Source organism: Temnothorax nylanderi, unplaced genomic scaffold (genome assembly GCF_030848795.1).
Source record: "Temnothorax nylanderi isolate EJ_2023f unplaced genomic scaffold, tnyl_v1.0 TNYL_tig0242_pilon, whole genome shotgun sequence".
NCBI classification, from domain to species: Eukaryota; Metazoa; Arthropoda; class Insecta; order Hymenoptera; family Formicidae; genus Temnothorax; species Temnothorax nylanderi.
Window position 1 is genome coordinate 172375 of NW_027249304.1, and position 12320 is coordinate 184694.

Genomic DNA, 12320 nt, shown 5'->3' on the forward strand with positions numbered 1-12320 from the left:
CTTCTTAATTCTCCTTAACAAAATTATAATATTACAAAAAATCATTTTAATCACAAAGAATTTAAGAGGTACAGTACAAATAAAAATATTTAATTAAAATAAAATAATGAATTTTTCTCGTAAAAAACTTGGCGCTGCTTTTTATTCCCGTCGCATTCTTCCCTAAATATTTATTGGTTTTTTATTTAATCAAAATTTAGTACTAATGTTTTAATGTTTAAATTTCAAAGTCTAGCAGCGTCAAGTTTTTTTTACAAAAAAAAATTTATTTGAAAATTATATGTATTTGTTTCGCCAATAATTATTAAACGAGAAAGACTCTATTTTTATATTCGACAACGTTTGGCTAATGTCGTGACACTTCGACCATTGGTTTTGGTCAGATTAATCGTCAAGACTTTTTCAACCATGGGTTTTGGTTTTTTTTTTAATTATTGAAATAATCTTCGGTACTTATATATAAGCATCTCATTTAATTAAATTTAAATAATTAAATTTATTGCGAAAAATATTACCTCAGCCAGGGTTCGAACCTGGAACCTCCCTCATTCCGTGTAGGGCGTCTTACCAATTCGACCACTGAGGCATGTGGTAATATTTAACGCAATAACAAATCTTACTAACAAGGGGAACACCAAACATGGCCCCCTCCGATTCCGGCGAGTCTAACATATGTTGTAGTCCTACCCTCCCACTAATTCATGGTAAGCGATACGACCCAACTCTCAAGCATTTATTATTTTAACAGAGAAATTAATATGTTTTAATTACAACATTTATTATATTTACAAATTATTTAATTAATTTATTTGCTTTGCAATAAAAGTTGTGTAATTGTAAATTATTTAATTATAAGTTTTACTATGCAATAAACATTTAATTAAAATTTATGTATTGTACAATAAACATATTTAAATTTATTTTTACTTTTCCACGATTTTTATTTTTGTATCAGCAACGAATTTTGACTACAGAGAAAGTTTCCTTCTTGGTACGGGTATCTGCTATTGTGTAATCTGATATACGCGCTACCTGAGAACTTGTTTTCTTTGTGTGGCTGGGGTTGTTGAAAGGTTAGGTTAGGTCGTTAGACCGTTGAGTTCATTCAAATCGAGCAAGAGCTAGCGTTCGGAACATACAGCGTGTAGTGCAAAAAGTGAAAAAATATTGTCAGAAAAATGCAAGAGCCAAGTACTAGTGAAAGTGTAGAACAGAATATATCGGATTCAAACTCGGAAGCAGAGAGCCTTGGAAGGATGATGATATGAAAAATAACTTGACTAACGCTCTTATATATTGTAAGAGTTTGCTGGAAGCAGAAAATCTGCTAACAAATACACCACCAGCACAAATATCGCACGCTTCTATCGCTATGGGCGAAGCAATTTTTAATGAAATTATGTTTATGTTGGACGATCGCAAAATAATAATAGATGAAGATCTAATAGGTGCCGAAGATATTGACATTGACAATGCAGAAGAATATGAGGAGGTATGTTTGAATTTTTGCTAATATTTTTTGTGTTTTTTATTTCTTGAGTCAGCGTAATAGATAAAAATAATATAGCATGCAATGCAATTCCTTTGCTTATAGTGTATACCTCGTGAAAGTCCAGAATTCCAGCCAGAATTGCCATTTTCTCGCGATTATGAACATATACCATTATCGTATAAAGAAAAAGCAGTTGCTCTTGCCGAGATGCATCCGCAATGGACTTTAAAAACTTTACAGAGGCAGGTTGCCATAAGTTAAAAAATAAAAAAATGCTGCGTATATGGAAAGAAGATGTTAAACGAGGAGGAACAAAAATTGACAATGGAAATACATTGAAACGCAAACATTCGAACACTTTACAGAAGCAAGACAGTGTCTTGAGCAGGTATAATTTTGGAAAATATTTATATTATAAAATATTAATATTATCAAATAACGATTTTAGAAAAGTACATTAACATCAATTTTTAGATAACAACAAGAACTCTACAGCAATGGGCGATGGCGACAGCTTTTCCATTATTAAATGATAATTTCAGTTTTTCTGCCAGCTCTAGTTGGACCGATAGATTCAAACAGAAGTATAAATTCGGCAAAGGAAAATAACCAGATACATAAGCAACAGAGATCACGCAACCTTGGAAGAAACTTTGGAGGCAGCAGAACGATTTCAAACACAAACGAGGGCAATTATGCCCGAATTTGATTGTAATTTCATTATTAATACGGATCAGACGGGATGTCAGTACCAAATTCCATATAATAGATCGCTCGCACCAAAAGGCTCAAAGACCGTCCTTATCAAAAAGAAAAGCTTGCATAATATTTCTCATTCGTATACTGCACAATACGCCATAACTGCATCGGGCAAAATGTTACCTGTGGTTTTCTTGTGCATGCAGGAATCGACAGGAAAATTTGGTCCGACGGTGCAAAAAAAAGTAGATACATTAATAAGCGAATATAAAAACGTTTTTGTTTCGTGTTCAAAGTCGGGCAAATTAACAAAACATATATAAACCGACTATTTAAAATATTGTTTGTCTCCGTATGTTGTAGACAATAAATTTTTGTTATTGATAGACTCGTGGGGAGGTCAAACCGATTTAACGTTGTATGATGATATTTTCGAAGATGAAACAAATAGAGCATCGTGTACTGTTAAGGTGATTCCTCCGAAATGCACCCCTCTTTGTCAGCCGTGCGATGTATATTTTTATCGACAGGTAAAAAATTTTATAAAGCGATTGCAAAATTGTTCATTTTTATTACAACAGCAGCGAGAAATCGGTACTCGCGAGGACGCAATAAAAATACATTCGCTGCTGTTACATCAATTGAGCGCTCCCGTTTTTCAACCGATGCTTTTATATGCTTGGTACGCATCAAAATTAATAGAAGAGAGGCCAATATTTTTAAATATGAATGATATTTGTTTTCCCATAACAGTAGTAAAAAAATTGTGCATCTGCAAAAGTGTAGGTTTTATTCAATGTGCTCATTGTAAAAAGATATTATGTTTTGAATGTTTTTATGATAAATACCATCCTAAAACATGTAATCTGTCTCATTGTGAATCTGATTCCGAAGATGAATAATAAATTCTGATTATTAGAAATAAAATTTTTATGAGTTTTATACATAAAAACAGTCTAATTTTTTTTTTGGCTTCCTTTGTATACTTTCCTTTTTGTAGTATTAAATGTTATTGCATAGTAAAACTTATAATTAAATAATTTACAATTACACAACTTTTATTGCAAAGCAAATAAATTAATTAAATAATTTGTAAATATAATAAATGTTGTAATTAAAACATATTAATTTCTCTGTTAAAATAATAAATGCTTGAGAGTTGGGTCGTATCGCTTTACCATGAATTAGTGGGAGGGTAGGACTACAACATATGTTAGACTCGCCGGAATCGGAGGGGGCCATGTTTGGTGTTCCCCTTGTCAGTATAATTATTCGAAAATGAGTAATCTTTAACAATTAATTTATAATTTTTACTTGGTATGACGCAGTGGACACGTTGAGTCTGAGGTATTCTTTTTGTTTGATCGTACCGACCTGTCAAAAATTCGGCGGCGATTTCATAATTTTTTTGTCCCAATACTTGACAGTGATGGATGGCAGTGTGCCCGGTTCATTAGCCCAGTTGAATAAATCCATCGGCTCCAAAATTTGTTGGTCGGTAGGACGTTGAAGACTTGCTCGCGCAGCTAAGCGTTTCAGCGTCCCACCGATTCCATCACATGGCCCTTTGCCATGAGCAGTGGCAAAGAAGTGCCATTCAGCGCGAACACCAAAGTCGACCTCATGGTTGTAAATGTTCGAGAAATTTTTAAAATTTTTGAATTGCTGCGGTGCTCCGTCAGAAAAATAATGTTAATGTTATATATATATATATATATATATTGTTCGAAATAAAAGTATCCAGCCGGAAGGATGGGGTAAATTGGGTCAAACTAAAAAGAAAAGTCATGTACCATTTTACAAAATTCGCAATAGTTAACGCGAGTTATTAATTAAAACGTCTGAGCAAATGAGCGCATATGAAAAGCACTAGGCGGGACTCGGCAGGCACGTAAAATGATGCGCGGCGCGCGGCGAGCAGCGACGGGCGAACGACGAGAGACGAGAGGCACGCGGCGCGCATCATTTTACGTGCCTGCCGAATCCCGCCTAGCGCTCCTCATGCGCACATTCGTTCAGACATTTCAATTAATAACTCGTTAACTATTGCGAATTTTGCAAAATGGTACATAACTTTTCTCTTCAGTTTGACCCAATTGTTTCGGATGCGCCGGGATAGGAAGTAAAGGCGAGTGAATCGGCTCGGTTAGAGTTAAAATGACAAACAGTCCATTTTATTCAGTCGATATGTACATTGGTCTTATGTCGTCAGAGACCTCTCCGATGTTATATAAAGGTCAGCTTTATAAATCCCGGAGTACGGAAGCCCGACCGAAAAAAAGCTGCGAGATTGTCGTGAAGGGCAGGGCCAACTCCGTAGTCTTCTGCTGATGACAATGATGGCCTCTCTTCCTTTTGATCGGTCTTTTTCTTCGAGTACGTCGACGTCCTTCCTTCTCCTTGGCGATTTCTTCGGATGGAGTGGCCCTTTGGCTCTACCACCATTGAACGAACAAGCTTGTTCGCCAAGTGGGAGGGGCGGACTCTCCCAGTGTAAAAAAAAATAGCAAAGGTCAGTCTTAGCTCTGCGTTCCTTTGAACGAAGGGCTGACGACTCTTCTCGCTCCAGGTTGGATAATGGTCCTCACAACCTTGTAAAATCTCAATCGCAGTCTCGACACCCGGTATAATGCTCGGGGGAGTTATTAATTGCGAGAGGTAAATCCTTGTTCGCAGGCATGCCTTTATATAGTCTCGTGTTTGTAAATGAAGTACGAGAAAGGTCAGCCGCCCCGCGGTGAGACTTGTCACTCGCGTTCGCGGTTCTGGGGGTGGTCCCGCGCCCGCCCAAATTCGCGGACTTGCAAGTGCAGAACGGGTCGTCGTTTGGCTGCCGCCCGCCTCATTGGTAGACGGAACTATTCCTTTCTGCGGCAGTCAGTGGATGGTAGTCCACGGGATTCATTGTTCAGTGAGCGGCAGCAGAACAATCTTTCCCACAGGGCGAGTGATTGTGGTCCTCGATGCCTTGGCGCTGATCACTCGTACCTGTCCGTCTTCTCCGGAGTGTATCTCCGTGATTCTGGCCAGCGGCCAGTGACATGGTGCGCTCTGTTCGTTTCAAACAAGGCACAGGTCACCGACTCGAACGTCCTCATTCACCATTCGTTCACCATTTCGGTCTTTCATGAAGCGTGTGTAACTATTCACGGGCCCAGCGTTCCCAAAAATGGTCGCGCATCTGCTGGAGATGCTGCCAGCGTGTGAGTCGGTTCGTGGCGGCCTGCGATAGAGATGGTTCAGGGATGGCGTTGAGAGCTGCTCCAATCAAGAAATGGTCCGGCGTGAGGGTTGTCAAGTCTTCCGGGTCATCACTCAAGGCTTGTAATGGCCTTGAATTCAGGCAAGCTTCTATTTGTGAAAGGAGCGTGGTCATCTCCTCGAACGTGAGCATGGAGTCGCCGATTACCCGTCTAAGGTGATGTTTCACCGACTTGACGGCGGCTTCCCACAATTCTCCCATGTGTGGTGCGGCTGGTGGATTAAATTTCTACTTCACGTCTTCGCCTGCCAGTAGGTCAGCGACCTGTGGATTCTCCTCCACTAAGGCCTTGAAAAAGGCTGTCAACTTATCCGCGCCCACGTTTGTACCTCGGTCACAGTACATGACTGCGCACAGGCCTCTTCGCGACACGAAGCGTTAGAAGGCCGTCAGAAAGGCTTCGGCGCGGCGGTGAGGTCCGAGACCACCTCCAAGTACACGGCTCGTGTGCTGAGGCAGACAAATATAGAAAGGAAACCCTTGAAGGCCTTATGTCCTCTGCCCTTCGTGGTGCGGAGCAGCATTGGTCCTGCGTAGTCGACTCTGGTGTGCGTGAACGGGAGCGGGTAACCCTTGGCTCGGGCAGACTGCCCATAAGCGGTTGTGGGATTGCCACCCGCCATCGCACGCAAGTCACGCATCGGTGAATGCGTCGCCTTACGAGATTGCGTCTGCCCGGTATCCATAGCCGTTGGCGGATAGAGGCGAGTGTCAACTGCACTTCTCCGTGCAGTCTTGCGATGGTGTCGACAATCAGAGAGGCAAGCCAAGAGTCTTTCGGCAGGATTGCCGAATGTCTCTCGTCATGACTCAGAACGGCATGTCTGAGTCGGCCGTCGACTCTTAGAATTCGTCCTTCGTCTAGAACTGGGCTGAGGCGAATGAGGCTACTCTTTCGCGGGACAGCCTTGCCGCCAGAGAGTGCCCTCCGTTCCTCCAGATACCAGGCGGTTTGCGTCGCCCGTATTCATATCCATAGTGCGTTCTCCTGTTACTGCGAAGTCAGGTGAGAGTCCGAACCAGATGAATTTCGAGTGCGCAACACTCGCAGCCATCGCCTGCACCCGCGCAGCAAGCGTGTCAACATTGAGAATTACAGTAGCGCGTCGGATTCGTCGGATCTGTTACTGGCTGCATGCGAGTAAGCTCTCCGCTCCGGAATCTCGTCGTCCGGCAGCGGGGATGTTTCTGCAGCGCACGGGCTATCATCAGCAAGCCAAGAAGGCCCCTGCCACCACAGGATGAAGTCCATCAATTCGCTCGGAAAGAGGCCGCGCGACGCGCAGTCCGCCGGGTTATCTTTGCTGGAGACGTGATGCCACCTGGCTTCTGGAAGCATGCTCTGAATCTCTGCCACTCGATTCGCCACGTAAGTGCTCCATCGAGCGGGGTGTCCCTTAATCCATGCAAGTGCCACCATAAAATCTGATCACAAGTGGACTTGCACTTTGGTGAGACGTAAAGTGGTCTGCTTCTGTAAAGCCATCTTCGCGAGCAGTACTGCCGCGCAAAGCTCTAGTCGTGGCAATGAAATTCTTCGAACAAGGGCGACTTTGCTCTTTGCTCCGAGCAAGGTGATCTCGTTCCGCCCGCCATTGCAGTAGGTCTTTAGACAAATGACTGCGGTATACGCCCTTTCTGACGCGTCCGCAAATTCGTGCAATTCCACGTTCACGCTGTCTCTTGTTGTCTGCAGCGTGGAATGCGGGAAGTGGCCAATAATGGCAGCTCTTAAAGGAGGCGGCGCCATTTTTGCTCGTCTTCTGTGGGGAGTGGTTCATCCCACTCCAGGCCTTGCAGATTGCCGATTGGATTTGGATTTTTGCAAGGATGATTATCGGGGCTATCCAAGAGGATCGAACAGACGTGCAGTGTGTGAGAGCACGGTACGCTTGGTTGTGCGTGCAACATTCACCGGCTGCACTCTGAATGAGAAAGCATCCTCCTGCGGGTTCCATTGCACTCCGAGAGTGGCATGGCTGGAGTCAGGATCCCAGGAAGGAAGGCTCTGCAGTTGCCGATGCTCCTGCAGAATGTCTTGTAAGACCAAGTCTTTATTGGCGGCCCATTTTCTCAGTGGAAAGCCTCCGGCGGCACACAAGATCACGAGTTCATTAGCTATCTCGCGGGCTTCGGTCTCGGTGTCAGCCCCCGAGAAAACGTCGTTGACGTATGTTTCCTCCTCGAGGACAATAGCTGCTCGAGGGAACTGGTGCCTCTCGTCCGAGGCCAGCTAATTGCGCGATCGAATCGCGAGGAAGGTGTGCTTGTGAGACCGTACGTGACCGTGTTGAGTAGGAACTCTTCCACGTCGGCGTCCGGATCCGGTCGTCACAATATCTGCTGCAGGCTGCGATCGCTTGGGTGCAGCGCGACTTGGCGATACATTCTTTTTCCATGTCTGCAGTGATTACAAAGCGATGGAGCCTCCATCGCAGCAAGACATCGCATCGGTGAGCGCCGGCAATAGATTCGGGCCGGTGAGCAGATGCTTATTCAGCGAATCACCGGGGCGTAGTCGGGCGGATCCGTTAAAGACGACTCTTATTTTGGTGATGTCGTCCTTCTTCTTCAAGACTCCGTGATGCGGGAAGAAGCACCGGTGCCCGGTGGGGCTGTTTCTTCGAGGTACTGCTCGAGACATGTGGCCGATCTCTTCGTACTCTCGCATGAAGTCTGAGTACAGCATTTTCAGTTCGGGATCCGCCTTGCTCTTGCGCTCTACTGCTTGCAGAACGCGAAAGGCCACCCGGTGTGAGTCCGACAGGTCTGGTAGCGTGGCCTTTATTGGTAGTCGCACCATATAACGGCCATCCAGAAAGCGAGAGTGAGTGCGAACAAAATGATTCTCGCCACTCTTGCTCCTCCTCAGTGAGCGGAAGCGGTTGGCGTGTCAGTTCTTCTTGCTCCCAGAACTGTCGGACCAGTCTTAAAAGGTCCTCGTCCGCCAAGCATTGAAGTGAGGCCGGTGTGTTGGGACCCTCGACTCCTCCGGAGACGAGCCATCCCAGCGAGGTCTGTTGCGCCATCGGGAACCCCTTGCTCCCTTTTCGAAGTCCTTCCTCGATGATTGACGCATAGATATCTGCTCCTAGAAGATCAGTTCGGGGTCAGCAAGAAGCAAGCCCTCCAGGTGTGGCCATTGAGCTGGCACAAGCTCACCTTGTGCCTCGTACCTGGTGATGCTCGGAAGCACTAGCGCGGGCACTACATGTATAGTCTGAGATCAGAGAAGAGACTGTGAGATGACTCTTACCCGTGCCGTCTGTTTGCCTCCAACCTCATAAATGAGTATTGATGACGAGGAGCGGGGGAGTCGTAGTCGTTGGGCGAGGACCTGTGGCAACCATCACCGTAAATTATGCAGACATTACTGTACGCTAACGCAGCTCATAGTTCGCGCCTCGGCAGATACGTTCGCGAATACGCGCGACACTAGCGCCACGACTTACAGGCATGGTGGCAGCCCTGAGAGAGCGGCGAGCTTCCGGTCGCGGGCATATGAAGTAACGACTCGTGTAAAGGCAAACAGTAATGATTTTAACTACGATTTAAGTGAGTTGTATCTGAGCCCTTGTTATCATCCTTAATCCTCGGGTTTCCCATATAGCTGGTGACCCCGACGAGATCACCCGGGACGAGGAATAGACTTTTCGCGTAGCGAAACACGGCATAACTACATCGCGCGCAAAAAGTGGCACGACAACTACTGGAAGAGCGTGTTCGCAAAAATCGTGTTAGCTACGATCGGCGTACGCGTGTATCTCTAATTTCGCGTGGCCTAAGTACTTATTCGCCGCATAGTCGTCATGTATCACTCGCCGCCGCCGGCTCAACGTGACGCGTCCATCTCGCAACAAGGCACGGACTCTCCGGGCCCGGTGCAAAGTGCCGAACAAAATGAGCGATCTCGGCACACTAACTACGCTGACATCGACGCTGCCCGAGCAGTAAAAGTACCTCCCTTCTGGAAAGAGAATCCCGCCTTATGGTTCGCCCAAGTAAAAGCGGCCTTTGCTATCTCTAGAATCTCAAACGACAAAACTCAATTCCGCTACACTATTGTTAATCTCGATCAATCCATCTTGCCGTTCGTCTCAGATATAATTATATATAATAAATAAATAGTCAAAACTCAGACATTTACTAAGAGGGAAACTCGTCGACGAGAAGCCGTCGAATTTGTTGCAATGATTACGCAACTTGGCTGGAGGTCAGTGTATTAATTCTGTCTTGAGAACTATTTTCATGGAACATCTACCTGAGAACGTGCGTACCATTCTAGCAATTAGCGAGACAACCGATCTTGCCAAGTTAGCTTCGCAGCCCGATAAGATCTTAGAAGTCTTACGGCCTCGCCGTCGTTAGTCTCAATCAAGCAGCTCAAGCAGGCGTTAACGACGAGTTGCTTAATCTGAAATTGGCAATTGAGGAGCTTACACGTGAAACAGCCCATTCGCGATCACGAGGAAAGCGTCGGGGCAGTACGCAGCGGAGGCGCTCACGCTCCCTAAGCCGCGCACGAAAACTTAGAACTGACCTATGCTTTTACCATCGCAGGTTCGGTGAGGAAGCCAGCTGTGAAGACCCGTGCGCTTGGGAGAAGAGTCGTCCAGAAAGCTCGGAAAACTAAATATGCCCGTCTGTGAGGAGACAGCCCCAGACTTCGGAGGGCAGTTGAACCGTCTAATAGTGAACGATTAGACAACAGGCGCACGATATCTGATCAACACCGGCGCAGATGTATCCGTTATACCGGCAGCCAAGTTAGGTAAACGCATAGCAGTAGACTTTAAACTTTATGCAGCCAATGGTTCAGCAATCAACGCCTACGGTCGTCGATCAATTACAGTCGACCTCGGCCTCCGTCGCAAGTTTACCTGGAACTTCCTTATTGCTGACGTCAAACAACCAATACTCGGCGCAGATTTCCTCCGTCAGTTCAACCTCCTAGTTGATCTTAAACGTCGCAAACTTCTGGATGGCATCACACTGTTATCAATTCCCGGAAAGGTAGCTCGTGTCCCAGTGTCAACGCTTTCTACAATCTATGGAAACAGCGACTATCACAATTTATTGCGTGAATCCATCGACATAACCCACCCTTGTACGCTCAAGAAAGGCAAGCACGAAATACAACACTATATTGAGGCCAAGAAGGGTCCTCCAGTTGCCGAGCCAGCGCGAAGACTATCTCCGGAGAAGTTGAGACAGGCAAAAGCTGAATTCGAGCGTATGCTTAAACAAGGCATTTGTCGCCCTTCCTCAAGTCAATGGGCCAGCCCGCTACACTTAGTACTTAAAAAATCGGGAGACTACAGATACTGTGGAGACTATCGACGAGTAAATCGGATTACATATCCAGACAGGTACCCCATACTACATTTACATGATTTCACACATCGCCTTGGCGGTTGTATATTTTCTACAATTGATCTAACGCGGGCATATTACCAAGTGCCAGTCGCATCGCAAGACCGTCCTAAAACCGCTGGCATTACCCCGTTCGGTCTATTTGAATTCGACGTAATGACTTTTGGGCTCTGCAACGCGGCGCAGACCTTTCAAAGGCTGATAGACACAGTTCTCCGCGGTTTAAACTTTGCCTTCGGGTATATTAATGACATACTCATAGCATCTAAAAACGAGGCAGAGCATAAGCAACATCTACATATTATATTTGAACGTCTACGCGAGTATGGATTTGGATTATCGATCAATGTATCGAAATGTAATTTTGGTTGTAGCCGTTTTACAGTATCCACTACCTAAGGACATCTCAGAGTTACGTAGGTTCCTAGGCATTGTGAATTTCTACCGTCGATTCTCAAAAAACGTCGCACAAGCTCAAGCTCCTCTCAACGCATATCTGACCGGTGCCAAGAAACGTGATAAGCGCCCTATTGAATGTACGCCGTTAACTCAACAAGCCTTAGCTAAAGCCACACTCTTAGGTCGATCGAAGGAAGGACTCTAACTATGGTCACCGATCACAAACTACTCATTTATGCATTCCATAATGGTCGAGCAAAACATCGCCACGTCAACAGCGTCAATTAGACTTTATCAGTCAATTCTCCACAGACATTATCCACATCGCGGCATCGCCAGGGATAAAAATACCGTTGCTGACGCCTTATCACGTATCCAAGCGATAGAAATGCCCATCCTAGTCACCACACAAGAGCTAGCAGAAGGACAACTCAACGACAAAGAGCTCGTAGAGATTCTTGCATCAAACTCATCCTCACTTCAGCTACACAAGCTGCGCATTGATAACACAGACGCAATTGTATATTGCAACGTTTCAGGCGACAATATCCGCCCATACGTACCGCAACATCTACGGAAACAAATCTTTGATGTAACTCACTCGCTATCCCATCCCAGCGGACGTGCAACCAGGAAGCTAATCACAAAACGCTTCGTATGGCCAAACATGAATCGAGATACTGCGGAATGGTCAAAAACGTGTCTTTCATGCCAACGTAGTAAGATACATAGGCACACGCGCAACTTACCTCAACACATTTCCATACCAGACGCCAGATTTCAGCAAATCCACCTATATCTATAGTGGGCCCTCTACCAGAATCACACGGCTTCCGCTATTGTCTAACAATAATAGATCGTTTTACTAGGTGGCCCGAAGCTATACCAATCCGGAATACCACGGCAGATACCATTATAACAGCGTTTTATGCTTCCTGAGTAGCGCGTTTTGGCGCCCCTGCTGTCATAACCACTGACAGAGGATTTCAATTCGAATCAAAACTGTTCAAAGCCTTAACCAGACTCATCGGCAGTCGCAGAACTCAAACCACCGCATATCATCTATCATCGAACGGAATAATTGAAAGATGGCAT

The 12320-nt window shown here is 45.3% G+C and overlaps 1 non-coding gene and 1 pseudogene across 1 annotated transcript; one reads left to right on the forward strand and one right to left on the reverse strand.

Annotated features, from left to right (window-relative positions):
• Positions 1-512: 512 nt before the first annotated feature.
• Positions 513-586, reverse strand: Trnap-cgg (transfer RNA proline (anticodon CGG)). Its single transcript has one exon. It is a non-coding gene; the product is annotated as a tRNA-Pro (tRNA).
• Positions 587-1746: 1160 nt separating this feature from the next.
• Positions 1747-3051, forward strand: LOC139779811 (uncharacterized; annotated as a pseudogene).
• Positions 3052-12320: the final 9269 nt, after the last annotated feature.